Here is a 17749-nt window from a genome sequence, read left to right as displayed (position 1 = left end):
TGAAAATACAAAATTCATTATATTTTAATTATACAGTATAGGAAACATCCACACAAGTTTTCCCACTAATAGCACTGTCAGTATGTAATTCACAGGTAGCAGTTAACCCCCGAAGCAGGCCTCTCTGAATAATTCACTTTGACAGCTTACAATAGGAAATGCAATCATATTTGGGAATGCTGGGTGATTCCTGACAGTATCTTCTTCCAAGACAGTGAAGATACAAAGTAACATAAATTGTAAATGAAGACACCTTTTAAAATTGTTTGATGCTAATGATAAGAAAGGTATTAATATTTTAGAGAACAGAAAATTCAAATTTCTGACAGTCAAAAAGGAAAAAACATACTTTAATTATTCATAAGCTGCATTTATTTATATTGTTAGGCTACACACATTTTTCTCCCACAAATCTGTTAGTTTAAATGGTTTTCTGTTATATCAACATTTTCCGTTAAAAATTAAGAAACATATTTTTTCAAAAAATGTGTGACTCTCATCCAAAAATATTACCCACATCTGCCTCTCTAAATTACTTCATGTCGTTAAATCTCTAATCTGTCATAACGGAGAAGCACAAGCTAATAAGACACATCCTGACTCTTCTAGGTAATAGCTCTCGTCTACTTAGGGTGGGTAAGGCCCCTTCTCTTTACGTGGACAGTGGTCAGGTGTGAAGGGTGTGGTCATAGGGTGCTCTAACACATCCTAGATTTGTGATGAGGCAGACTGCTAATTGTCCTTTTTTCCCCCTCTTCTTTTGTAGTAACACACGCTGATGAGTGAGAGTGTTTGGAGTCCCGTGACGTGAGAGTTTAGGACTATAAAATTGTAATGGTTTCTATTAAGACTTCAGTAGCCTGGGGAAGCAGAGGTATTTATAATACTTAGTTACAATAGTAATGATAGAAGTAGCATCTAATATTACAGAATGTGCCAGGCCATTTTAAGTACTGTGTTACATCTTACTGTCTAAACAACTTCATAAGATATACAAAGCGGGTATTATTCCCATTTAAAGATAATTAGCTAAAGCAGATTCGTGATTAAAGGGAGGAGACAGAGAAAGTTGAAGACCATAATATTTGAAGGACTAGAATTACAAATGATGATGGTGATAATGACGATGATAGTAATAATATCTATCTAATAAACCTAATGATATTAATAGTAATACTGATAATAATATTCACTAAGTCACAGTCATATCAGACATTGTAGTAAGAGGCACAGGAGTCAGTTCCCATTTTAGGGATGAGTAAAGTGAGACTTTGGTGTTTAAACAGCTTGTCAGTCACATGCAGTGATAGCAGAGAGCTGAGGCCTCAATAACGTCCAATCTGAGCGAGGGCACGGAGGGGACAGGGACACAGCATGAATGAGGTCAGTGAGTGTCCTGGTGGGGATTTGGGATAGAGGCATGAGAGAATTTCACGAGCATAGAGGTTGTTGAATGATGGGTGTAAAATCAATCCCAACAGGGCCATGGGCTGTATAAAGGATATTGGCCCGTTCCTGCCCAAGGCAGTCGAGGAAAGACAAAGAAGTAGGAAAAGCAGCAGAGACTGGTAAAGTTTATGCAGAGAAAATCATTAATATTTTTTATTTTATTGTCATTTATTTGCATGGTGGTATTTTTTCTTTTAAATGCTACATTAAATCTTTACTATTCTTCTGATGCTCTCTCCTGACTCTTCTCAAGCGAAGAATGACAAAATGGATTAGTCAAATCCATGCCACGGTACCAGAGAATATAATCAAGCCGGATGATAAAAAGGAGTTATTAGGAAGCAGCTTCTTCAATTTTTTCTCTCTCCTGTGCCAAGGCAAGAAAGAATGCCAACAGGTGCCCAAGGAGGCTGACTTCCTTCCCAGCCAATCTGGAGAACGCAAATGTTTTAGATAATAGGCGCTGTCTAATTCAAGTACCTCAGGCTACATAGCAAACAGCAGCCGGCTCTATCATTAAGGGTTTAATCAATTATCTACACTTTAAACCATCGAGGTCCTTGATGTCTTTCTGGGAGTGGAGATCAGATCACTCTGATAGAATCTGAGACAGAGAATAGTCGGTCTACTTGGCATTTTTGTGAAAAGTCCCTGTAAGTGTCTGGAGGTATAGTAGGTATTTTAGGTTATAATGGCGCCCAGGGTCCCATGATTGTGGAAGCCATGTTTCCCCACATTGGTGCACAGTTAGTGCTAGAACCGCCCACCAGGTGGAAGAGGGGGTGAGGTGCCCCCTCTCCCAGCCTGCTCCGGCTGCTCCATGCTGCAGGACTGAATGCCCGTAGCTATTCTAGTTACACCAGGGTGACACTCCTGACAGAGAGCACAGGAGTCGACATGACACGTTACAGCCCTGTCACTACAAGACGGAAGAGACAGCTGGACAGTAGGAGCCCTTTAAAACAGCACGGCCATGAAATCTGCCATTTTCACTTTGAGCTCTCCTCAAACATTGACAGCAGAAGGGGCTTCCTGGGAGGGAAGGGAACCGCTGCTGCTTGCAGGGGTGCGGGCTGCAGATGCAGGGGAAGCAGCCTGCTGCTCCTGGTTGGCACCCAGGGCCAATGATCGCCTCCCCTCCCTGCACGTGGCAGCTCCCTCCCACATCCTGCGGGAGGATGGTTTGCAGGGCAGGTGAGCACAGCTGGCTCCAGTGTTACCAGGCTCCTCTGCACACGTCGCAGCTCTGCTTCCCGCCACGGTGCCGTCCTCACTGCGTACAGCTGCCTCCAACCGAGAGCTCTGATCTCTTGGTTCTTCCTGTCAGCGCTCCACGCCTGCAAGTGTCAGAGGCCACTCTCTCCTCCCCAAAGCTCTTGATGTTGTCAGGTCACGAAGCCTGAGATCTCCTTTCTATTTGGGGCATCGAGCACACAGAATTGGCCATAGGTGCCATGTTGATCTCATTGCTATGCTAAGGGGTACCCAGCATCATGAAAAGACCCCTGCCTTCGGTGTTCATGTGCCTTCTCAGACGTTAGGATCCTGCTTTAAGTCATTTCGTTACTGGAAATCTTCATCATAGTTGTATAACTCTTTACCACAAGAAGTGTCCTAGATAATCCCAGTTGATTCTCAAATTCACTGGCCTAGGAAGGCAAGACATTCTAATTTCCATTTCATCAGTCAGTCAGTCAGTCAAAGCAGCCCAAAGCTCACCTGACTGCATCAGTAATCATCGAGAACACCTTCTTCCCCATCACCCCAGTCTCCTCTCAGCCTCGTGTGACTGTCACTTCCTTAGAGAGGCTGTTACTGTCATCCCAGTCCCAATCAAGTGTTCTGGAAATCTCAGCATATGCTACAGCTCTTTTATTTCCTTTACAGCCAGCATCCAGGCGCCAAGTTTGGTCAGCACTGCCTGAGCCATAGCCTCCCCTTTCACCCCACACCTAGTTCCTGCCATTTCCCACATCTTCCGTTCTCGGACTGGTTTCCCAGGGGCCAGACTTCTCACCGTAGCACCTAAGTATAAGTCATTTTTATGAAGTATAGCTCTGCTGGCTCTGTCACTCTGCGGGCTCATCGTCTGCAATGATTCTGCACTTGCCATGTTTATGCAAGTCCGCCTGCCGTGTCCATGAGTTCCACAGCTGCAGATTCAACCAACTGACGATGGAAAATATATTTTTAAAAATGTTACCTTGTTGCTGACGTGTACTGTATAGTTAGGCCTGTGATGGTTGCATCTGTACCAAGCACAGTTTTTTTCCCCCTTGTCATCATTTTCTCAATTATACAGTATAACAACTATTGACATAACATTTACACAGTGTTAGGTATTACACGTTATCTAGAATGAGTTGAAGTATATGGAAGGATGTGTGTAAGTTATATGTGTACGCAAATGCTATGCCATTTATAACAGGGCCTTGAGCATCTTCAGATTTTGGTATCTGGGGTGGAGGAGGGGGTAGGGGGAGATCCAGGAACCCATCCCCATGCATCCTGAGGGATGACTGCGATATAAACTCAAATGTGATGTTCAAGGCTTTCCGTGACCCGATCAAACCTGTATTCCCAAATGAAGGCATCAATGACTAACCCAATAATACTGATCCTACTACTAATATTAGGTAATATATTGTAGCACTTACTGGGGTCCAGGCCAACAGATGCATCAAGACTTCTCAGGATAATATTGCAAAGACACTGTATTAGTCTGCTAGGGTTTCCATAACAAAATGCGCACAGAATGGTCTGCCTAAACAACAGGAATTTATGTCCTCCAGTTCTGCAGGCCAGCAGGCCAAGATGAAGGTGTTGGCAGGACATGGCGTGTAGGTGACTGCCTTCCTGCGGTGTCCTCACACTTTCTGTGTGTGCATTGCTGGCGTCTCGTCCTCTTCTAAGGCTGCCAATCCTGTTGGATGAGGGCGCACACTTATGACCTCATTTAACTTTACTTACCACTTGGAAGGTCTGTCTCTAAAAACAGTCACAGAACTTTAACGTATGATGTTTAGGGGACACAGTTCAGTTCCTAACAGATACTATTATTGCAGCAATTTCATAAGAGAAAATTAGAGTTTTTGAAAATTATACAACTATAGTAATTCTGTGGATAGCCAGGATTTTAATACAGGTTTTCCTGACCTCAATATACCATAAATCTCAACTATTAATTATTCTGTTAGCATAGGTGTGTGTGTTTTTTTTTTTTTTTAATTAAATTTATTGAGGTGACAATTGTTAGTAAAATTACATAGATTTCAGGTGTACAATTCTGTATTACATCATCTATAAATCCCATTGTGTGTTCATCACCCAGAGTCAGTTCTCCTTCCATCACCATATATTCGATCCCCCTTACCCTCATCTCCCACCCCCCACCCCCCACCCCCCTTACCCTCTGGCAACCACCAAACCATTGTCTGTGTCTATGAGTTTCTGTTTCTCATTTGTTTGTCTTGTTCTTTTGTTGCTTTGTGGTATATATACACAATGGAATACTATTCGGCGGTAAGAAAAGATGATATAGGAACATTTGTGACAACATGGATGGATCTTGAGAGTGTAACGCTGAGCGAAATAAGTCAGACAGAAAAAGCAGAGAACCATGTGATTTCACTGATATGTGGTATAGGTGTGGTTTTGATGAGGTGTCTTTGCTTATGCTGACCCCTTGGTTGGCCTGGTTGCCCAGCCCACCTCTTTCAAGGCCAACTGTCCAAATCCTACATAGCCTGCACGGGCCACTACAATGGTCACAGGAGAGCCTGCCCTATCCCTTAGTCTGAAACACCTTGTTCTCTGAATTTTGTGCTTCTTTCATTCTAAGAAAACACAGGACCCTTACCTCTTATTTGAAGTCAGGTTGATTGAAGTAAATTTTGTATACAATTCTCCTTTGCAGGGTACACTTTTATGAGTTTTTTTTGTTTGCTTTTTTTGTGTTTTTTTTTTAATTGATTGGGGTGACAGTTGTTAGCAAAATTACATAGATTTCAGGTGTACAATTCTGTATTACATCATCTATACACTTTTATGAGTTTTGAAGAACATATGTAGCCATATAATCACCACTACAATCAAGACAGAGAACTTTTCTACCACCTAAAACGTTCCATTGTTCCCCTTTACAGTCAACACCTGTCCCACCCCTAGTGCCAAGCAACCACTAATTTGTTTTCTGACACAGATGTCTCTATAGTTTTTCCTTTTTCTGATTTTGTATAAACAGATTCACACAGGAAGGACTATTTTGAGCCTGGATTCACATACGTAGCCCAACCGATTTGATACCCAGCTGTGTTGTGTGCATGCATACTTTGCTTTGTTTTGTTGTTGAGCGGTGTCCATTGTCTGGGTGATGATCCATTCATCAGGAAAGGATATGGAGTTGATTGCAAGTTTTGGTGACTACAAATAGAGCCACTGTAAACATTCGTGTGCAGATCGTTGTGCGACTTTATCTTCTCATTCATGTTGGGTAGCTACCTGGGAGGAGAATTGCTGGATTGTATGGGAAGTATGTTTTTCTTCATAAGATACTGCAAAAAATAATATAAAAGGAACCACTTTAAAATGAAGGTAGAGCTGCCATCCCAGAGGAACCGCCCGGCATATCTGATGCCTCAGAACTTTGGAATGTTAAAGCTAATGTTAAAGCAAAATGACCTGTGAACTGGGCCTAAGCAACGCTGTGCCCCACAGAACTGTTTGCAAAGACAACAAGAAAACAGGCGTTACGACAACCGGACTGATGACCGCAGCACTGAAAACTAAAAACATTGTTTACTCTCAGCATCTCTATGTTGTGTTATCTGCACAGAGAGCAATGCCTTCCTTCTACAGATGTCACTGTCCCCTTCCCCTTCTGGCGATACACATCGTCACCTTTGTCTCCTCATCAGAACATTTATTTGGGCTTCTGCCTGAATCAGTGCTTCCTGAATAGCTGTTCTTTTTGGATTCTATTGGTCAATTTGGGGTGATTCTCCTCTTAACAATATTAAGTCTTTCATTCCATGAGCATGGTATCTCTCTGCATTTAAGTCTTTGAATTATCTCAAAAAAAATTGTAATGTTTTTAACCTTAAGGTCTTTCACATATTTCATTAGACCTATACCTAAATATTTCATGATTTTTGGTGCTGTTATGAATGGTGATTTTAAAATTCCATTTCCAGTTGTTCATTGCTAATATATAGGAAGGCAATGGGTTTTGTATCTTGATCCTATATTCCATGATCTTACTAAATTAAACTGTAAATTATAGTAGTTTTTGATGATTTTTTTTTTTTACATAAACTCTCAGAAAATAAAGACCATTTTATTTCTTCCTATCCAATTTGTTTTTCGTTTTTTTCTTTTCCTTGCCTTATTGAACTGGATAGGACCTCCAGTCCAATGCTGAACAGGAGAGATGAGAAGATAAATCTTGCCTTATTTCTGATCTTAGGTGGAAAGATTCAATCATGTACCATTGGAAGTATAATGTTAACTATAGGTTTTCATTGCCTCGTGTCCTTTATCAAGTTGTGGCCCTTTAATTTCTAGTTTGCTTAAACTTTTTGTTGTGAGTGGACTCTGAAGTTTGTCAGATGCTTTCTCTACAATTGTTGAAATGATTTTGATTTTTTTTGTCTGTTGATAAAATGATTTACATTGAATATTTGACAAATGTGAAATAAAACTTACATTCACAGAATAAAACACACTTAATTATGATATACAATCATCTTACTATTTTGCTGGATTTTATTTATTACTATTTATGGAAATCTTTTGTATCTATATTTATGAAGGATACTGTCATATAAATTTCTTGTGATTTCTTTGCATTTGGCATCAGGATAATGATTGATAAGAAACATTGGGAAGTATTTACTCCTCTTCTGTTTTTTGGAAGAGTTTTTGTACAATAGTGGTATTTTTTTCCTTATATTAGTTAGAATCAATAAGAGACCTCCTCTGGCCAAGAAGTTTTGTTTCTGTGTACTGTCAGCTTCTGTGTTATGTGTGGATGTCACAGCACATAGGGGAGGGCATTCTGCTTGCTCTTGCTTCCCTCCCAGCACTCCTGTCTTGCTCGCTACTTAGCATGTACTAAGGGTGATAGCGCGAGTAGTCCTGACTCAGGCCTAGGAAGACCCACTGTGCCAGGTTGTGGGTTGGGCTAGGCTTTCCCAGTGATTTACAGGTCCATCTTCTGGCAGCCAAACTTTGTGCTCTGGGGTCAATAGGATTCCATGACTCTCCTCTAGCAGTTTAGATTTTGTTCCTTAGGACGGAAGGGCCCAGGCGAGATTTGTGCTTTTCCGTAGTCCAGCCACTCTTCCAGACCTGCACTTCCTGTCTCGTCTTCCTCTGAGCTCCCAGACTTTCTACTGACTACCTGGTAGAGATCCATGAAGACTTCTAGAGTAGATCCCTTAAGTCTGAAGCTCCCAGGGTCTCTATGTTCTCACACTAGCCACTGCAACGACTAGTAGACTAAATATTTGTGTCCCCTCAAAATTCAGACATGGAAATCCTAACAGCCAATGTGATGGTATTAGGAGATTGGGCTTTGGGGAGGTAATTAAGTCTTTGGGGAGGTAATTAGGAGGGTGGTGACCTCCTGAATGGGATTAGTGCCCCGATATAGAAGACCTCAGAGAGTCTTATCATCCCTTCCGTCATGTAAGGTTACAAGACAGTAGCCTGCAAACCAGCAGCGGGCTTTCAAAACAACTTGACCATGGTGGAACCCTGATCTTGGAATTCTAACCTCCAGAAATGTGAAAAATTAATTTTTGTTGCATATAAGCCATTCTTTACGATACTTTGTTGCAGCAGCCTGCACTGACTAAGACACCCAACTCTTGGTATTTAACAACCCTTTAAAAATTTCAGCTGAATTCTTGTTACCCACTTGTATGGCACCGGCCATCAATTCCTCTCATCCTGGGCCACAGGTAAATAAATGTCCCATCCTATCTCCTTGGAGGGGGTCTGTCTTTCCTTGGAACTCCTTGGTAGCTCTGCTACCACAGCTCTCTTTTGGTTTCAAAAAAGTTATGATTTTGCAGTTTTTCTGGCTTTTTTTTTTTGCAATGAAGTAGACATTATTTTCAGCTTTATTAATCCTATCCAGAAGCAGAATCACTTATTTTTGAGCTTACCAGAAAAAAATTGGGGAAGAAAAAAAAAGAGATTTATGTTTATGTGCATATTAATTATCTCTAAGTTAAGAGGTAGATTATTTTCACCTTTAATATAACATCAGCATTTTTTTTATTTCCTCATCACCTAACCAACATGCACATAGTAGGTTAATAAGAGGCAAACTCAAGTTGCTAGAAAAAAATGCTAAATATCAATGCCTTCTTTTCATGTGTCAGTAGCACTAAAACAAAGCAGTTAGTATACAGTTTGCATTAAATAACAGCACGTGAGCATTTCCAGAAAATGATCTATTGGCAAAAAGGTTAGAATGGCTCCAATTTTATAATATCCCACATGTCTTAATATTTTTAGCCTCCTTTAATAGTTTTCTGCATCGGAATTCATTTTTTTAAAAATCTTAGATGAGCTCTTTCCTATGTATGGCTTAATTTTGGAAATGTGTGTTTCACTCTATAGTGACTTTGTTGCTGTTTAAATGAGCAGGACCCACACAGAAATTCTTCTTTGGTCCTTTTCCCTGCCATGATTGAGAGGTGGGGGAAGGAAAGCAAGGATGGGGCGGTTGTACAAGGGTATTCAGCCACTCTATTGTTGGAGTCTAAAATTTCCTTGCACTTGAAACACCCTGTTAATACTCACTCTCTGGAAATAGAGAGGCAGTGCCCAGGCAACAGAGGAATTCATTTAATTGCTAACTTCTTTTGAGTACATTTAACCAAGTGGCAGAAGCCCAGTGGCGTCTTCCATGAATTCGGGAGCCCGCTAACAGACAGCACTGTATTTCTCCTGGGTGGGAAGGGAGTCATGTGGGAACAGCAAGAGCAGCTCATGGAGAAAAATTACCATTTTATATTTATTACTTTGGCTAGTTTAAGTGCCATAGGAATAGACTCTCTAATGCATTAAAGAGCAATTCCCCCACAATTTGACTCTGTTGCTTGGTAAACTATTTGTAGGGACTGTCCCAGTTGGCTTTTAAAGGCACATGCCATCCCATTTGTGGAGGTTATTTTAGTGGTTTGTCAAATCATATAAATAACACAATTTCTCTCTCTCTCTCTTCAGATTAAAGAAATAGAGGACATTCTGTGATGAAATTTGTATTCTTGGAAAAAAATTGCTGGGTTTTACTTGCTCTGTGTTTTTCATTGCTAAGTTCGAGTGCAGTCCATTTTGTATCTTTAATACGATGCTAATCTTGTGGTTTAGCTTTGCTCAGTTGCATAATCAGATAATAGGATTTTCCTGAAGCCTCAGCTTGGAAGATAGCATGTGCTTATCTTCGGCAGAGTTCTAGGTAGATACCAGGTAAATTTTGTTCCTTCAGAGGCACTGCCGGTCAGCTCACTGGAAAAGAGCTCAGCCTCCATTAAAGAAGAAATGCACTCAAAGTACTTTCATCTTGACATACCCTGAATTTATTTAATATGAAATGAGATATAGAATCTACATTTTTATATTTCCTTTATTCAACTGGATGAATTAGTACCAAGGAGTCCTTTCGGGGTGTATTTACTTGAAGGACAAGTTCCTGAGAAGATTAACTGACACCTCAAGGCAACTTAGATCCTGTATCAGCTGAAGGAGCTGCTGGGTAGCAGGGTTTTTATTTACTAATCAGCTGAGAACCAATCGCCCCCAGAAAACTTACCATTGCAGTTATTATTTTTATCAATTGAATTTTTTTCTCCGTTGAGTTCATTGTGTTCAGTACATCAGAATGGATAAATCAAACAAAGCAGGAGGTTTTCTTACAATTTTTCTCCCTGTCGTGCGGGAGACCCTGCTCGCTGCGCCATTTATCATGCGGGGCGGCCTGCGGGGTCTCTGCTCCCGCTCCCCACACAAGAACGCAGGACATGGTGAGGCCAAAAAGGAACACCCACGGAGCCACAGGTAGGGGAGTCATACCACTATATTCTCTCTGGCGGCACTATACTCTCACTGGAGGCTGGATCCACACTGTCCACAAACCGCCATCCATGCTTGCCAGCCCAGCCGCCATCTTCTTGCTAGCCCCCACTTTTCTCTCTCTCCTAGCGTAGCCACAGCAGTTATATTAGTGGCCAATGGCTCACTGGTTACAGCTGACGGCCAACTAGCCACAGCTGATGGCCATGCAATCACAGTTGATGGCCATTTACTACCTGAGCCAGCACCTGTCTATGTGAGGCCGAGAGCCTGGAAACTACTTTCTGGGGCTCTGCCCCCACACTCCCGTTCTGGGAAGATGTGTGGCCTTTCGAAAATAAATATTCAAATAAATATACTCAATAGAGAACAGAATTATTGTGGTTCTGGGGAACTATGGTAAGAGATTCATTTTCAGCTCTTTTTTAGAATAAATGGTCTGAATGTTTAATACTGTTCATTAACCTATAACTATGACCCAATGTTACTGTGATGTTGCATTTTATCATTTTTGCATTGCTGGGTCGTGAAAGGTAACTTCTGTGTCATATGCCGCATAGAGAAAACCAGCTGTAAATTCAAGGGACAGGCGACTGATTGTTGGCAAGCTGGATTTGCTGGCACCCGGCTCTGATGTGGCTGTTGTCAGCTGTGAACAAAGTTCAGTCTGTTAGTTAGGAACCTTAGCATGTTTTAACTATTCTATGGGAAACTTCTAGAACGATAAGACCTTATTTATCTTTGTGGTTTATGTGCTTAACATTACAACTAGCACATAATTAGTGTTCAAGACACGTTTACAAAGTAAATGAACTAATGAATGAACGGTATATGGTTGAGGCAAAAATCTTTAATTTGATTGCACAAGAGCTCTGTGAGGTCTGAACTTGAAGACATTTTCTTTAATTATCAATATCATTGGGGACCTTGATCTGAAAGGTACAGATACTTGCTAAGGGCAGGTTTTATTAGTTTCTCTTGAATGGGCTTGAAAATGTGCATTAGAGGGTTTTTTGTTTTTTTCACTTGATACATATACCTTGCTTCACATTAAAAATACAATTATTAAAATATATGTAATGTTAGATAAGATTCTTTTCACTAAAGCCTCACCTTCTTAAATTTAAAACCAAAGATACTATGTTATTACAAGTGTAGTTTTAAACGGGGTCCATGTCCCTCCCCACTCCTGCCAAGGTATGTTCTTTTGGCCTTTGAACAAGGGTACATGCTGTGTTTCTTCTTGGATTATCTGTTTTACTCTGAAAGTTGGGAAAAGCCACATTATCTTTCTATATTAAACATCAAAATAGCTGTGTAATGTAGCACAATGCACATCCTAAAATCTGTTTGGTTGGAAGATAAGGCTTCAAATAAATACTAAAATCATACCGTGTTTCCCCGAAAATAAGACCTAGCCAGACCATCAGCTCTAATGCATCTTTTGGAGCAAAAATTAATATAAGACCCAGTATTATATTATATTGTGGGGGCAGAGCCCCAGAAAGCAGTTTACAGGCTCTCGGCCTCACGTGGAGGAGTGCTGGCTCGGGTAGTAGATGGCCGTCAGCTGTGGCTGATTGGCCGTCAGCTGTAGCCAGTTAGCCAATTAGCTGCTAATATAACTGCTGCGGCTACGAAGGAGAGCCGAGGAGAGTGGAGGAGAGTGAAAGAGAGTCGCCGGTGGGTTGCAGACAAAAGGGACAGCAGGTCGCACGTCCAGTGAACCCAGCCTCCAGTGAGACCGTAGTGGTATGACTCCCCTGCCTATGGCTCCGTGGGTGTTCCTTTTTGGCCTCACCATATCCTGCGTTCTTGTATGGGGAGCGGGACCAGAGACCCCGCCGGACGCCCCGCACGACATATATTATACCTAGTATTATATTATATTATACTATATTACATTACATAACATTACATTATATTATGTTATTATATAAGACCCAGTCTCATATCACAGGAAAATAAGACCGGGTCTTACATTAATTTTTGCTCCAAGAGACGTGTTAGAGCTGATTGTCCGGCTAGGTCTTATTTTTGGGGAGACATGGTAGTAGGCTAATTTTGGTCATGAAGCTAAAGGCATCTAGGAAATGCTTGTTCTTTGTCTTCTGCCTGCAGTTACTTCTCTGGAATTATGAGAAACTGGGGGCCTCAAGACTTGGGTTCAAAATCATACATTTTCCTCTTGAAAAGTATGGGGATGAGTGCTCATCCTAACACATCTGAGGCAAAGCTGCTCATGCATGAGATTGGAACCAGAGTCCCTTACACACAGGTCTCTTGTAAGTGTTGAAATAAATACCTGTGAAATTCGTAAGTTAGTGGATGGCACATATTTGACACTCAATGACAGTTGAACACAATTGATTGCCAAGTCAACTTTCAGGTGACTTTTTTCTTAGAACCCTGTCACCTCATTAGAAAGTGGCACTAATCCTGCATTCGTGTTGACAAGAACTAGCTAAGAAGACCCCCTCTCATTGTTCTTTGTCCATGGTAAACAAATTCAATGCCTTTATTCTTTCCCAATGAGCATAACGTAAATAAAAGCATTAAGAATTGATACCGCTAGGCTCTCTCTATTGCACTTCATTGGCGGGCCTGTGAGATTGGAAAAATGATGGAGTCTTGGCTAATGGGAAGGATATCTGATGGACTCTGACGTTGTTTTATCATCCTGAAATGTTCAAAAACATGCACAGTAAGTACAAATGCAGATTGGCCATTTCCAGTGCATTTGGTGGATTTCTAAACTGTAGTGGCACAGTAATAAAAGACATTTAATCTGAATGTTGATTTGGCATTCAGTTGGAATCAGCCTTCCTATGCTATCAAACAATGTCACTTGTTTCTCTGGGCAACTTTGACATTTTTCTTGGCCATTTTCAATCTCTAAGTTCTAAATATATAAAAGCCCCTTAGCTCACTTGTTTATTACATCACTTAACCTAATTGCCACCAATTCAGGGTTGTTTCCATCGTTATATCCGCTTTCTTTACTTCTTGTCCCTTTGGTCTTACTCTTCTCTCTTACTTTGTGCACAAGGTACCTTCGCATGTGGGAATGACTGATGATGTGGTGATGTGTGCAGGTGACTGGAAGGACCTGTGGCCATGTCCTCCAGGGGGCGTGGTCACGTCCTCCAGGGGGCGTGGCCATGTCCTCCAGGGAGGCGCGGCCCCATGACATTGTAAAGGGTTAGTGTGGAGACAAACACCAGGATTTCTCCTATTCCTTTCCCCAACTTTTTACCTCTGCCCTAATTCTCTGTCTCTCTCTTCTTGACGCCTCTCTTTCTATCTCTGGCTCTCTGCTTCCACTTACTTCTTGCTCACTTTCACAGCATGTTTATCTTCTTTTATACAAAATTAAATAGGATTTAATTTTGTCCTATTGATATGCTTCAAGTTCATTAACTGGTACGTGCATAATCTCTGTACCTATTTTCTTAAATCATTTTTTAAAAAGGCCTCACAAATACAGAGCTTTTGTTTTGAAAGTCCACTGGAAAATTTAAATTCACAAGTTGGCTTTTCTGTATCATTTTGAACCCCAAATTAAAGCTTTGATACTACCCACAAGAAGAGTAGGCTGAAAACGCTATTTTTTTTTATTTTTTTTTTGGAGGGGAAATTGTCTTGTTGAATATTCGGTGCAATTTTCCTGACAGAATTACATATAGATGTTGTTAACAGGCTCTTCATTTTGTTTGCTGTTGCAAAGTTAGTATTGCATGGGTTACAGGCTTTAAAAAATGCACAGGAAATATAAGCATCATTTTGTTTAAACATTAGTCTCAGATATATGAGTGCATAAATGCATCTATTTCTATGTGTGGGATATCTTCTTAATGGCAGCTGCCATTTAGAAATTAAGAGTAATGTAGCATTTTTAGCGAAGCCTTTTAAATACTTTATTCATTGATACCTCAGGCATGCTGTAGAAAAACAAAAATAAAAATAAACACAAAGAAAGCAGCTTCTCTGGTCCACAGGGACCCTTGTGTCATGAGAAGTTTCCCCTGTTCTCCTTTTCTTCCATGCACACTGTCAACCCTCTTCAGTAGCATCCCTCTGGTTACGGAATTCGTTCCTACATCTCCTGAGCCAGGTGTCCAGCTGCCCCTGGTGGAAAACACTGCCTCAAGTCTTCACACCTGTGAACACCTCGTAAGGCTGAATCAGGTGCAATTCAGAGGGGCCTGGGCGTGACCGTGAGGATGACGCCTTCAGGTGTCTTCCACCAACAACCAGGGTCCTTTTCTCCATTCCTGTTTTCCTTTCCTTGCCATCACCTACCTCCTTTGTTCGTACTTAACCATGATTTGTGCAGACTCACACCATTTATTTTGAGTTCACAGTCATTAATACCATTAAGTAAACTGTACAGAGAGACAGAAAGAACCAAAGAAATGATTTAATTTTAATCAGGCCGCCACCTCACACAATCATGAATCAAGTGCTTCATAAGTCACAACAATTTCATTTCCTATTGTTCAGAAGAAATTGCCCATTAAAACTTTGATTATGTTTTAACGATGAAACAGAGGTAAGCTATGGGTGACAGATAATTCATTATCTAGATATTTCTCTAGAGAGCTGATTTATACTCATCTAAGTGAATGAATTTCTTCCTTCTCTGCACTCTCAGAGCATCTTTTATCTTGACCAAGACACCATAACGTTCCCTCGGCTAGACAGGTCTCTTCATGGCCACAAGCTACAGGCCCTAAGCCTCCCTTTGCTTAAAGCATTACTTTAGAAAACTTACAATCATGAATTCTTTTTCTGCCCCTTTGAAATATAAATTTTCGCCCAGCCTCTTGCCAGGTTTACAACCCAGGATTGTCTTTCTCAACGACCCAAGAATCATCCGTTGAAAAAGTGATCATCCAGAAAGACAGAACCCCCTCTCCCATTGAGGTTGGGGGGGTGGAAGCCCAACTTCACAAAAGCCAATTAGCTTATTTATTTCATAACTGGAGGTTTATATATCTTATTCCCCTTCACCTTTTTTGCCCATTGCCCTCTGGCAACCATCAATTTGTTCTCTCTATCTATGAGTCTGTTTCTGTTTTGCTTAGTTTGTGCATCTGTTTTGTTTTTTAGATTCTACATATGAAATTAAATAAGTCACGGAGATGTAATGGAAAGCGTAGAGAATATAGTCAATAGCATCATGATAACGTTGTCTGGTGATGGATGCTTCCTAGATTTATCTTGGTAATCACTTCGTAAGGTACACAAATGTTGAATAACTGCGTTGTACATTTGAAACTCATATAATATTTTATACCAACTATACTTCAATTAAAAATAAAATAAAGCAAAAGGAGCCAATTAGAAAATGCCGGTGGCCTCATCACATTGACCAGTCTCCCCTCCAATGTCGTCCCATACATTTCCACTAGCCCGTCCTGGCTTAAAATCCCCATTTTGTTTGTGGAATCGAGTTTAATCTCTCTCCCCTGTTGCAGTAGTCTTAAATAAAGTCTTCCTTGTATGTGTAACTCCATCCGGTGTAAGTTTTACAAGGTATATTAGTGACGAAAGAAATTATTGGCCTATCATTTCTGTCCACCCAAGTACATACTGATCCCTGAGGTCTGAGAATGTGACTTGTTCATCTCCGTATCCTCCTGATGGGGCCATATAGTCAGTGCTCATTGGATGGTTCTTTTTAAAGTGAGGAAAAAATAAAAATGCAGCAAGAATGTCAAAGAGGTCAAAAGAAATACAAATATTTAGGTACTTAATTCAAGGCCTGGAATTTCTACCTTTCTTATGTACTGATAAACTCAGGATGTTATAGAAGTATCTGTTAAACATAAAATAAAGTGACAGAACCCAAATGTCTGCATGAACTAGAAATCAGAAATGAAATACTAAAATAATTCTAAAAAGTTACAAATGGTCCTTTGCTAAATGATGTCTTTGATTCTAGACAAGAATGAGTCTATTTCCCAAATAAAAAAAGTCACTTGTCGCTGACTGTCTTTATTATACTAATCTGGAATCAGACATTGCTAGAAGTAAAGGCAGCCTTAAAAGTATGGCTACAAAGCTCTAGTTTTACCGAGGAGAAGTGGGAGCCCTGAGGGTCTCTGTCCTTCCTCACTGTCACAGCATCAGGAACCTCCCACCGTTTATTTAGTGTTCTCACCAATCTGTGCAAATCCATACGCAGCCCAGGGAGGAATGTCATGGAGCTAATGTAAAATAGTATTGACTTTATGGCTGAACATTAGCAATGTTAGTTAAGCAACCATTGCTCAATTCATAGTACATTAAATTTCTCCAAGTACATCTGAGTTCACCGTAGTTTAAAAAAAATACATTTTCATGTATTCAAAATTCTACAAAACTTTCGTTGCGCTATGTGTACATACAGCAATTCTATTTTTCACTTTGTATTATTTTAGAAAGGTTTAAATATAAAAATAAAAAAGGGTAACAAATGGGGAAAAATACCATTATAGTTGATTAAAATTTCTTTAGGTGTGATGCTGACAATATGCAACTTGTGAATTTTCCTTCTATTTCTTTTAAAGAAAGGCTTTGACTTCCCACAGCCCACTCAGCCATCACCCCCTCATTCTGGAGCTGTTTTGGAAATGCTATCATGGCTGATGCACAGGGGCACTAGCGACATAAAGATGTTTCCTCAGCTTTTAATTAACTCCCGGGATTTTTCTCTCATAGAGTTCATTGTTTTAGGAGGAGCAATTACAAGCTATTTTGGCTCTCTCATTTACTCCTGTGTTTCTGTCTCTCTTTGATTTAGGAGAGGGAACAATTAGCTTTGGGGAAAGGCAATGATAGGGTTCTTGGTTGACAGTCCCTACGCAGGGCTGGTTGTGAGTCACCACGGTCCTAGAAACAAAGGAAAGGGAATTGGGAGCATGACTTCCACTGTGCTCTTTTCAGGACATTTATCTTTGACCCACATCTGCTTCTTTCTTAATTCAAAGTATCATCTTATAGGCACAGCTGTGAAAAAGTTTCTTCTCTATAGCTAAAGATTTTTGATGAAAAAAACAAATCTGAAAACTTTTCCGAAAAGGTGACAGCACAGTGGCCCTTTTCTGTTGAGCATTGAGATAAAACCCTACAGGAGACTTTCTGTCAGGCTTTTGTGATGTATTTCCTTGTTTCCACTGGAATTTTTCTTTTCTTTCCTAATGCCTTCCATCCAATATTCTGATACACGACT

Source organism: Rhinolophus sinicus, chromosome 2 (genome assembly GCF_057876585.1).
Source record: "Rhinolophus sinicus isolate RSI-liver-muscle chromosome 2, RSI-T2T, whole genome shotgun sequence".
Classification (NCBI taxonomy): domain Eukaryota; kingdom Metazoa; phylum Chordata; class Mammalia; order Chiroptera; family Rhinolophidae; genus Rhinolophus; species Rhinolophus sinicus.
This window is presented reverse-complemented; position numbering follows the sequence as displayed.